This window comes from Oryx dammah, unplaced genomic scaffold (assembly GCF_014754425.2).
Source record: "Oryx dammah isolate SB20612 unplaced genomic scaffold, SCBI_Odam_1.1 HiC_scaffold_7, whole genome shotgun sequence".
In the NCBI taxonomy this organism is placed as follows: Eukaryota; Metazoa; Chordata; class Mammalia; order Artiodactyla; family Bovidae; genus Oryx; species Oryx dammah.
In genome coordinates, this window is record NW_024070191.1 from 15,921,027 (window position 1) to 15,931,704 (window position 10,678).

The window sequence follows — 10,678 nt, forward strand, 5'->3', positions numbered from 1 at the left end:
GGCTTTGAAGACAATCTCCACCAAGCGTTGGATTTTCTATAATCCTGCCATGATTTAAGTTTACTTTCTTTCCAGTCTTTTAATTTTATTTTTCTTGCTTAAGTGAACTGGGTAAGGCCTCTGATACTATGCTAACTGGTAGTGCTGTTAGTGACCATCTTAATCTTACTCCCGAATTCATGGAGAACGCATTTAAGCTTTCTCCAATAAATATGATGTTAACCATAGTTTTTTGTAGATGTCCTTTTTCAGATTGAGGAAGATAACTAAAAAAGTAACTAGAATAGAAGGCACCAGAGTGTTTGGCTATTGGTGTGGTACTGTTCTGTAAAAGTTCTCTTTCACTTTTTATATATACCTAAGTAAGATGGACGTGAGTCTGAGTGAACTCCGGGAGTTATACCTAAGTAAGATGGACGTGAGTCTGAGTAAACTCCGGGAGTTGGTGATGGACAGGGAGGCCTGGCGTGCTGCGATTCATGGGGTCGCAAAGAGTCGGACACGACTGAGCGACTGAACTGAACTGAAGTATAAACACACACACAAACAATGTGAGTTTGGGGGCTTTAAAACTGTTTGAAAGCTGCTGCCCTAGAAAAACCCAATTCAAAACAATTCTCTTTATAACCTTGCTGTAGTTGCTCTTTCTTGCCAATTCATCATTGTACCTACACCTTCTGTTCTACCAAACCGCATGTTTAATAGGCTGCTTCTTGTATCAAAGCGCAGTGTGCTTATATACAAACATACAAACCACAAAGTAGGGCTCAAAGACTGTTCATGTGAAACACTTCTGTACCCTTTATTCAGGTCAAAAATATCAGAACCTTAGATGTTTCCTTTATGCTTTTCCCCAGTCTCTGATTCCCTTCCCAAAAACCACTCTCCTGACCTCTAACATCATTGATGACTTTTTTCTGTTTTGATCTGCACATAAATTAATATAAATAAATGCTCTTTATTCTCGATTTTCTCTCTCATCTTTTGCTCAATATTATGTTTATGAGATCCATCCATGTTATAGTGAATGGGATGATTTTGCTCATTTTCTTTGTTGGATGGTATCCTTTTGTATAACTCTCTGAAAATCTAATTATCTGTTAGATGATTGATGTGCATCTGGTTGATTATACTTTTGGCTATTACAAATAACATAAATGCTCTTTTGGAAGATTGTTTGATGTGGACCATTTTTAAAGTCTTGTTACAATATTGCTTCTGTTTTACATTTTAGTTTTTCGGCTATGAGGCAAGCACCCCTAACAGGGATTGAACCTGCACCCCCAGCATTGGAAGATGAAGTTGTCGCCACTGGACTGCCAGTCAAGTCCAACTATATATATTCTTGTACATACCTTTTAATAAACAAAAGTATACTTTTTCAAGGCATATATTAGAAATAGAATTTCTGAGTTTTATGGGTTTCGCTAATATTTGCATTCTATGTATTTGTTCCTTTGTATCTTATCCCTTTGAGTTCTCCCACCCAACTCCCATCCTCTCTCTGAAAGCAGCGTTGCTTCTTGGCTCTCAGGCACTTCCATGCCATTTAGCTCTGGATCATTCTGGCTAGGAGAAGTGAGGCAGAGCCACCCAGCTCACTCTTGCAAGCAGCCCCTCAGCCTCTCTTATTACTTCTGTTTACTTTGTATGGAGGAGGTTGTTTGCTGCTTTCGTTTTTTTGACTCTGGAGCATTGTGGGTTGTGATTAGTGTTGTGGGTGGTTTCCACAACACTAATTTACTCTCCTTATCAAAAATACGGGAGATATTGTTGCTACATAACCTTGACAGCACTTATTGCTGCAGTATCTTATATTAAATTTAAATACATTATATTTATTCTGGTGTTAAGTCCTATCTCTATCCTTAACTGTGGCAAAAACAAAACAAAAACCAAAGACAATTTTTACTCTGTGGCTTCACTTTTATTGGCGTTGAACAGAATAGTGTAATTCTAAAATATCTTCCTGTCTATTTAATGCATTTCATGTTTAGTTTAAGCAGTCTTTGCCTCCACCAAGGTAATTCAAATATGCTCCTATGTTTACTTTAAGAAACCTTATTATTTTACAGTTAACATTTAGATTTATAATTTCCCTAAGCTGCTTCTTGCATATAATGTGAATCAGGTATAGAGATTTTATATATATTATAGATGTATATTTCCAATTTCCCCTCTATCAGTTTTCAAAAGGTCTGTACATTTCCTCTGAGATGAAGTGCCATCTTTGTGGTAAGTTTAAGTCCATCTGCGTGTGTCTATTCTGGACTCTTATGTTCCATTTGTGTATTTTTTCTCCTTGCATTAAGTCATATTGTATTAACTGCTATAACTTCATGTCTTAAAATACAGAGTTAAGGTTGTTAGCTTTGATTTTCTCCTTAAAGATTGCTTGGCTGACATTGTTTCAGCCATGACTGAGTAGCTTATAAGGTTAACCCTCCTGCTGATAACTATATGAAACCTTGAGAAAATATAAAAAACAACTCTTTGAATATATCAGAGAACAAGGACACAGAAAGTACTTGAGAAAAAGAAATCGGGCATTACCTTGGTTTATTCCCTCAGGGCAACAGCCGAAGAAGCCAGTAGAGCTCCATGGTACTCTGAAGACAAGAGTTACCTACCAGAATTATCAAAATTTGAGGGGCAGAGACAGAGAACGTCGTGACAGTAAGTCCCTGAATTAGTACACAAATTTATCTTAAATCTTTTATATTTACCCATATATTTATCATTTCATGTATTTGCTATTCTTTCTTGCCTAGTTTTCCTTGGGTGTTATTTCTCTTTATTCTGAAAAATCCCTTTACTATTTCTTACAGCGAAGAGTCACTAGCTCTAAGTTCTCTCTGGTTTTTATCTGAATTTATTTAACTCATATTTTGAAGGATACGTCTGCTAGAAAAAAAAGAGTATTATGATTCTGGCTGGTATTTTTTTTCTTCTTAAAACCCTTAAAAAATGCCATTTCATTGTCTTCCGGACTTTATTGTTTTCGATGAGAAGCTCTCAATTAAATCGTTTTCCCTCTGTATAAAACTTGTCTTTTCTTCTGACAACTTTTAAGATACTTTGTTTATTTTTGATATGCAGCAGCTTGATTTTTGATATGCAGCAGCTTGATTGGGGAAGGCAATGGCAATCCACTCCAGTACTCTTGCCTGGAGAATCCCATGGACGGAGGAGCCTGGTGGGCTGCAGTCCATGGGGCCACTAGGGGTCGGACGTGACTGAGCAACTTCACTTTCCTTTTTACTTTCCTGAATTGGAGAAGGAAAGGGCAACCCACTCCAGTGTTCTTGCCTGGAGAATCCAGGGACGGCAGAGCCTGGTGGGCTGCCATCTATGGGGTCGCACAGAGTCGGACATGACTGAAGCGACTTAGCAGCAGCAGCAGGGTGATTAGACGCACCTAGTTGTGGTTGTCTTTGCATTAATCTTGTTCTGGGTTTGCTGAAATTCTTGGATCTGGGTTAATGGTTTTTAACAAAATATGAAGAAATGCTCTCTCTGGCAAAAAATATACATGAAATGTTATACTGCTTCATGTCATTCCACAAGTAACTGCATTTAAAAAAATTCTATTCTTTAGGTTGGATAATTTCTAATTTTTTATCTTTAATTTCATTGTCCTTTCTTCTGTGGTTGCCAATCTGCTGTGAAGTTCATCTGATGAATTTTTATTTTAGATTGCATACTTTTCAATTCCAGACTTTTCCATTTGATTCTTTATAATAGATTTAATTGCTACGCTGAGACTCCTCATATATTTACTTATTAGGTCACCTTTTCCTTTAAGTTCTTAAAGATATTTATTATAGTTTTAAAATTTTTGTCTGGTAATTTCATCATTTCATATTAAATATTACTCACCTGTCTATGAAAGGACAGCCTACTATTTACATTTATTTTATGCATTCATATCATATTAATTTTTTCCTAAATTTTCCGATATTTCTAAGCCACAAGGCTCATCTGAGAGTTTTTTCAAATTGTCACAAATCAAAAAATTTTCCAATATACTTATTGAAAAAATCTGTAATATAAGTGGACCTGCACAGTTCAAACCTGTGTTGTCCAAGGGTCAACTGTATATTAAATATGTTGGCTTCTTGGTATGCTTAGCATCCTTGCTTCTCAGACTTCCTTCTCCAGGAGATCTTCTGGACCCAGGGATAGAACCCTGATCTCCTGCACTGCAGGCAGGTTCTTTACTATCTGAGCCACCAGGGAAGCCCAGAAATGTGCATAATGACACCCATATCATCAAAAGAAAATGGAAAGCAATGTTCTAGAGCTTTGTTAAAAAATTCTAAGTGTTTTCTTCTCCAAAGACAATGATTTAGAGAGCAGACAATAAATTTCCAAAACTAATTTGGTGTAATGAAAATATAAGTGAGCTGTGGGTCAGAAGTTTTGATTTCTACTAAAAATGAAGTATAATTCTATTAGGTTCAGTTTTCTTATCTATAAAGTGAATGGATTAGATGAAATCATTTTGAAGGTATAATTTAGATTCAAAATATCATGACACGAATAACAACTAAATTTTACTTTTTAAGTTGGATTTAAAGATAGGTGAAAAACAGGAAGGAATCACTGGAAGCAAGAATGGAGATCTCACAGTGAGTTTTGGAGGCCAGGGGAGAGCCTGCAACCTGTGGGTATTTTTTTCTTGCCTAAAGGTAAGATGCGTGGATGAATCAGAACAGAGTATCTTACTTCCTAATTTATATTGAATACTCGATCTGTGAATAGAAGCACATATACTGTTTTCTGTGTAGTTTCTGTGGTTGCCTCCTGATTGGTAGCATGTGTGGATTAGCATAAAGGGATTTTGTGTTTTGAGAGCGCAGAGACATTATCTGATTATTTAATACTTCTTTGACTGATGCTGAAACCAGATAACAGTATCCTGGTATTTGCCACTATTCAAATCTTACCTCAAGTGTTCAGTGTAATCCTCGTAATCTTAGCAAAGAGTTACAATAAAGATCAAGCTAACACCTGACAACTGTTCAACGTTTCACTTGTTTTTAAAATACAAAGCAAACATTCAGATTGAATTATTGCCTTAATCCACACGGATCACTTTGGTCATGGGCAAACTGGATGAAAGTCAGCGAGACTCAATACTATAGCTCTAAAAAGATTTTGCCACGCCAGTGTTTAATAATACAAACTCAGACTGCATACGGGTTTTTTGTTTTTTTTTTTAATGCACAAACTTTGAAAAAAGCCTCTGCTAACATGTGGACCCTTCAGTCATTCTGTAAAGGTAACTGGAAAGAATGTATCAGATACAGATTAAGTATTTGTCCTGGAGTCTCTCATTGACAGAAAAGTGAAATTCCCAAGGAGTTATTTTGACTCCATGATAGGTTTTTTTTTAGCAATTATCACAGAGCTAGCTGCACTCGGCCCCAAGTAGGCCAATTAATTGTCATGACCCAGAAGGGAGCATGGAAAGGGAAATATTAGAAAGCAAACCCCTCAATTTTCACATCCTAATCACAGCAGTCTGATCTCTAGAAAGACTTTTATGAAAGCAGTTTTGTATTTCTCCAGATCCTTTCAGGCAAATAACCCCAGGGCTCTGATTTCTGCATTCATTCTCTGTAGCCACTGTGGAATGCACGCAGCCTTTTAACAAGCACAAGCAGAGCTGCACTGCTTTTTTTTTTTTCTTTAATAAAATAAACTTTCATTTGTAAAACAAAATATAAATCTTAGAAGTGGGGAGTTTGCAGAACACCCAGATCACAGCCTTCCAACTTTCCCCCTACAATGGAGAGCTTTCCAGGGTTGTGCTCACACACCCACCTGAAACAGAAAGCAACAGTTTTCTTTCCTTTGTGACACTAGGTCCTGGAGTTACTTTAATGTGCTTGGAGAATTAAAGGAGAGCAATTAGGGCCTCTTTAGTCTGTCTACTCCTGTGCGCTGGACTCACGGTACAGTGAACTGGGCCTTGAAATATAGTTCAAATAACTTTAGGATCAAAAGTATCAGGGTTAAGGGGACTTCCTTGGTGGTCCAGTGGTTAAGACTCCACATTCCAATGCAGGGGGTGAGGGTTCAATCCCTGGTTGGGAAGCTAAAATCCCACATGCCTCATGGCCAAAAAAACAAAGCATGAAACAGAAGAAATATTGTAACAAATTCAATAAAGACTTTAAAAATGGTCCAGATTAAAAATACCATGATACTTTTTAAAAAAGATTTTTAAGTGCATCTATGAAAATAGCATATGGCAAAATGGCATATAAATTGGTTACAAAAGAAAGCTGACCACCAGAGAATTGATGCTTTTGAACTGTGGTGTTGGAGAAGACTCTTTGAGAGTCCCTTGGATGGCAAGGAGATCAAATCAGTCAATCCTAAAGGAAATCAACTTTGAATATTTATTGGAAAGACTGAGGCTGGAGCTGAAACTCCAATACTTTGGCCACCTGATGTGAAGAACTGACTCATTTGAAAAGTTCCTGTTGCTGGGAAAGATTGAAGGCAGGAGGAGAAGGGGACAACAGAGGATAAGGTGGTTGAATGGCATCACTGACTCGACGAACATGAGTTTGAGCAAGCTCCAGGAGTTGGTGATGGACAGGGAAGCCTGGCGTGCTAAAGTCTGAGTGACTGAACTGATCCATAAGTGGACAAAGTATTGTAGAAGCCAAATATTTCTAGAGAGAATGGGCTAACATGGTGACTTCCCCACGATCTTCTGGGTTTATCATAACTGTATGAGCCAAAGCTAGTGTATGAGATAATTTGTTGTATAGACTGACATTAACTCTAGGGAGAGAAGTCTACAATTACTCCAATTTGGTTACACCTTTTCAGAAAGATCATTTTAAAGGCTCTATTGTTTCTCTTCTTTTGTTCACTCAAAAAATTGCTAGATTTAATTTTCTTTCAACATACAGATTTATAATAATCAAATAAAATGTTTTTATAATGTTATGTAGTGACTCATGATGAATTAATGATTAAATTTGTGGCAAGAGAAATAGTAAGTTAATTAGCATAGATTGACTTAAAAAAAAATCAATTAAAGCTTATATGTTGGGGCGGTCCTAAGATGGCGGAGGAATAGGAAGGGAAGACCACTTTCTCCCTCACAAATTCCTCAAAAGATCATTTCAATGCGGAGCAAACTCCACAAAACAACCTCTGAATGCAGGGAGAGGACATCAGGCAACCAGAAAAGCAGATCATTGTCTTCAAAAACAGGTAGGAAAAAATATAAAAGACGAGAAAAGAGACAAAGGAGGTGGGGAGGGAGCTCCGTCCCGGGAAGGGAAGCCCGTCCCGGGAAGGGAATTCTAAGAAGAGAGGTTTCCAAACACAAGGAAACACTCTACCTGCCGAGTCTAAGGCGAGCCTTGGAAACACAGAGGGCAACATAACAGGAAGGAAAAATGAATAAATAATTAAAACCAACAGATTACAAGCCCAACAGTAACTCCCCCAGCGGAAAAGCCGCGCAGACGCCTGCAACCGTGGCTAGCGAGTGGGGGCAGGGCAGGGAAGCGCGGGAGGCGCGGGCTGCCGCGCTCGGTAAGAAGCGGGCAGAAACGCCCCACGCGTAACCAGAGCGATCGAACCTGGGCGAGCAAACCAGGCTGGGGGATAGCTACCACGCGAAAAGCTGGAACATAAGAACCCGCCAGGACCGCGCACAGAACAAAGGACTGAACAGAAATAGCCGGCTGCAGACCATCCCCCGCCGGGGACAGGCAGCCAGAGCTGTAAGGGCTGGAAAGGGGCAATCGCAGCCCTGGAGAGACTACCTAAAAAGCGGCAGGCAGGCTTCTTAGCTGAGACTTCAGGGGGTGCAGGACAGTTACCATCCACCTCACAAGGAGCGCCAGCAGTACACCCAGAAAACTGAGCAGTAGAGACAGAGAAGGGGACAAGTCCCGGCAACCGCGCTCGCCAAGCTCCCGAGCTGCTCGGACCCGGGAGGGGCGCAGAGCGCAGTCCCAAACAAGTTTGTGCCTCTGAGGGTTACCTGGGCGCCAAACCCGAGCGGCTTGGACTGGGGAGGTGCGCGAAGCCTGGGGCCGGCCTCGGATGGTTCCTGGCTGAGCTCCGTGGAGCCGAAGCGGTTTGTGCGTCGTGGGGGGAGACAGGTCCAGCGGGGTTGAGACGCTGTGTGCCCACGACAGTGCTATTTGTTTGCAGCATCCCCCCCTCCCCACAGCGCGACTGAACTAGTGAGCCTAAAAAAAAAAAAAAGTGTCCACCACCGCCCCCATGTGTCAGGACGGAATTCAGACCCTGAAGAGACCAGCAAACAGAAGTTAAACAGAGGGAAACGCCTTGGAAGTGACCAACACGGCCCACAACATCAGAGAAGGGCCAGATATATCTTCACAATTTTTACAATCATTCCTTTTTTTTTTGCTTTTTTTTCTCAAACTTTTTTTTTAACTGTTAAGTCTTCTATTTCTCTACTTTATATTTCTATAACTATTACTTTTCAAAAAAAAAAAAGACTACTTTTTTAAAGCAAATACCATATATAGTCTTCACGTGGTTGTTGTTGGTATTTCTTTTTTAATCTTGGGTTTTTTTTTTTTTTCTTATATATGTTTTTTTCCTTATTTCTTTTTCTTAATATTATTATTTTTTTAATCTTTTTTCTTTTTTTCTTTCTTCCTTCTGCTTCGTCTCTTTAACATTGTATTTTTGAAAATCTAACCTCTACTCTAGGTTTTTAATCTTTGCTTTTTGGTTTTTGTTGTCAATCTTGTATATTTCATAACCCAATCTTACCTGACAGCGAGATTACTGGCTTGACCACTCTCTCCTCCTTTTGGACTCTCCTTTTTCTCCACCAGGTGGCCTCTGTCTCTCCCCCCCCACCCCCCATCTCTTCTATATCCAACTCTGTGATTCTCTGTGTGTTCTTGATGGTGGAGAGCACCTAAGGAACTGATTACTGGCTGGACCTGTCTCTCTCCTTTTCATTCCTCTCTCTTACCCTCCTGGCAACCTCTGTCTACTTCCTCTCTCTCCTCTCCCCTGTATAACTCCGTAAATACCGCTGAGAGGTCCAGACTATGGAGCGCACATAAGGAAGTGACTATTGACTAGCTTGCTCTCTCCTCTTTTGATCTCACCGCATCTCATTCCAGTCACCTCTAACTACCCCCTCCCTCTTCTCTTCTCCATGTAACCCAGTGAACCTATCTGGGTGCCCCTCAATGTGGAGAAACCTTTCATCTTTAGCCTAGATGCTATATCATTGGTGCTGTATAGATGGAGAAGTCTAGAGACCACCGTAAAAATAAAACCGAAAACCAGAAGCAGGAGGCTTAAGTCCAAAGCTTGAGAACATCAGAGAACTCCTGAATTCAGGGAACATTAAGCAATAGGAGCTCATCAAATGCCTCCAAACCTACACTGAAACAAAGCTCCACCCAAGGGCCAACAAGTTCCAGAGCAAGACATATCACACAAATTCTCCAGCAACACAGGAACTCACCCCTAAGCTTCAATATACAGGCAGTTCAAAGTTACTCCAAAACTTTAGACGTCTCATAACCCATTACTGGTCACTCCACTGCACTCCAGAGAGAAGAAACCCAGCTCCACCCACCAGACCTCCAACACAAGCCTCCCTAACCAGGAAACCTTGACAAGCCACTGATACAACCCCACCCACAGTGAGGAAGCTCCACAATAAAGAGAACTCCACAAATTACCAGAATATAAAAAGGCCATTCCAAACGCAGCAATATAACCAAGATGAAGAGACAGAGGAATACCCAACAGGTAAAGGAGCAGGAGAAATGCCCACCAAACCAGACAAAAGAGGAAGAGATAGGGAATCTACCTGAGAAAGAATTCCGAATATTGATAGTGAAAATGATCCAAAATCTTGAAGTCAAAATGGAATCACAGATAAATACCCTAGAGACAAGGATTGAGAAGATGCAAGAAAGGTTCAACAAGGACCTAGAAGAAATAAAAAAGAGTCAATATACAATGAATAATGCAATAAATGAGATCAGAAACACTCTGGAGGCAACAAATAATAGAATAACGGAGGCAGAAGATAGGATTAGTGAAATAGAAGACAGAATGGTAGAAATAAATGAATCAGAGAGGAAAAAAGAAAAACGAATTAAAAGAAATGAGGACAATCTCAGAGACCTCCAGGACAATATGAAACGCTCCAACATTCGAATTATAGGAGTCCCAGAAGAAGAAGACAAAAAGAAAGACCATGAGAAAATCCTTGAGGAGATAATAGTTGAAAACTTCCCTAAAATGGGGAAGGAAATAATCACCCAAGTCCAAGAAACCCAGAGAGTCCCAAATAGGATAAACCCAAGGCGAAACACCCCAAGACACATATTAATCAAATTAACAAAGATCAAACACAAAGAACAACTATTAAAAGCAGCAAGGGAAAAACAACAAATAACACACAAGGGGATTCCCATAAGGATAACAGCTGATCTCTCAATAGAAACTCTTCAGGCCAGGAGGGAATGGCAAGACATACTTAAAGTGATGAAAGAAAATAACCTACAGCCCAGATTACTATACCCAGCAAGGATCTCATTCAAATACGAAGGAGAAATCAAAAGCTTTACAGACAAGCAAAAGCTGAGAGAATTCAGCACCACCAAACCAGCTCTCCAACAAATTCTAAAGG

The 10,678-nt window shown here is 39.8% G+C and overlaps 1 long non-coding RNA gene across 4 annotated transcripts in view; it reads left to right on the top strand.

Annotated features, from left to right (window-relative positions):
• The first annotated feature begins 1,240 nt into the window (after nt 1–1,240).
• The window catches only part of LOC120865754, a 27,605-nt gene continuing 18,167 nt past the window's right edge, over nt 1,241–10,678 (top strand). For 3 of the 4 annotated variants that reach the window (XR_005721499.1, XR_005721500.1, XR_005721501.1), the window contains exon 1: nt 1,241–4,691. This is a non-coding gene — a long non-coding RNA (uncharacterized LOC120865754). The remainder of the gene's footprint in view (nt 4,692–10,678) is intronic. The other variant, XR_005721502.1, reaches the window with a different exon arrangement.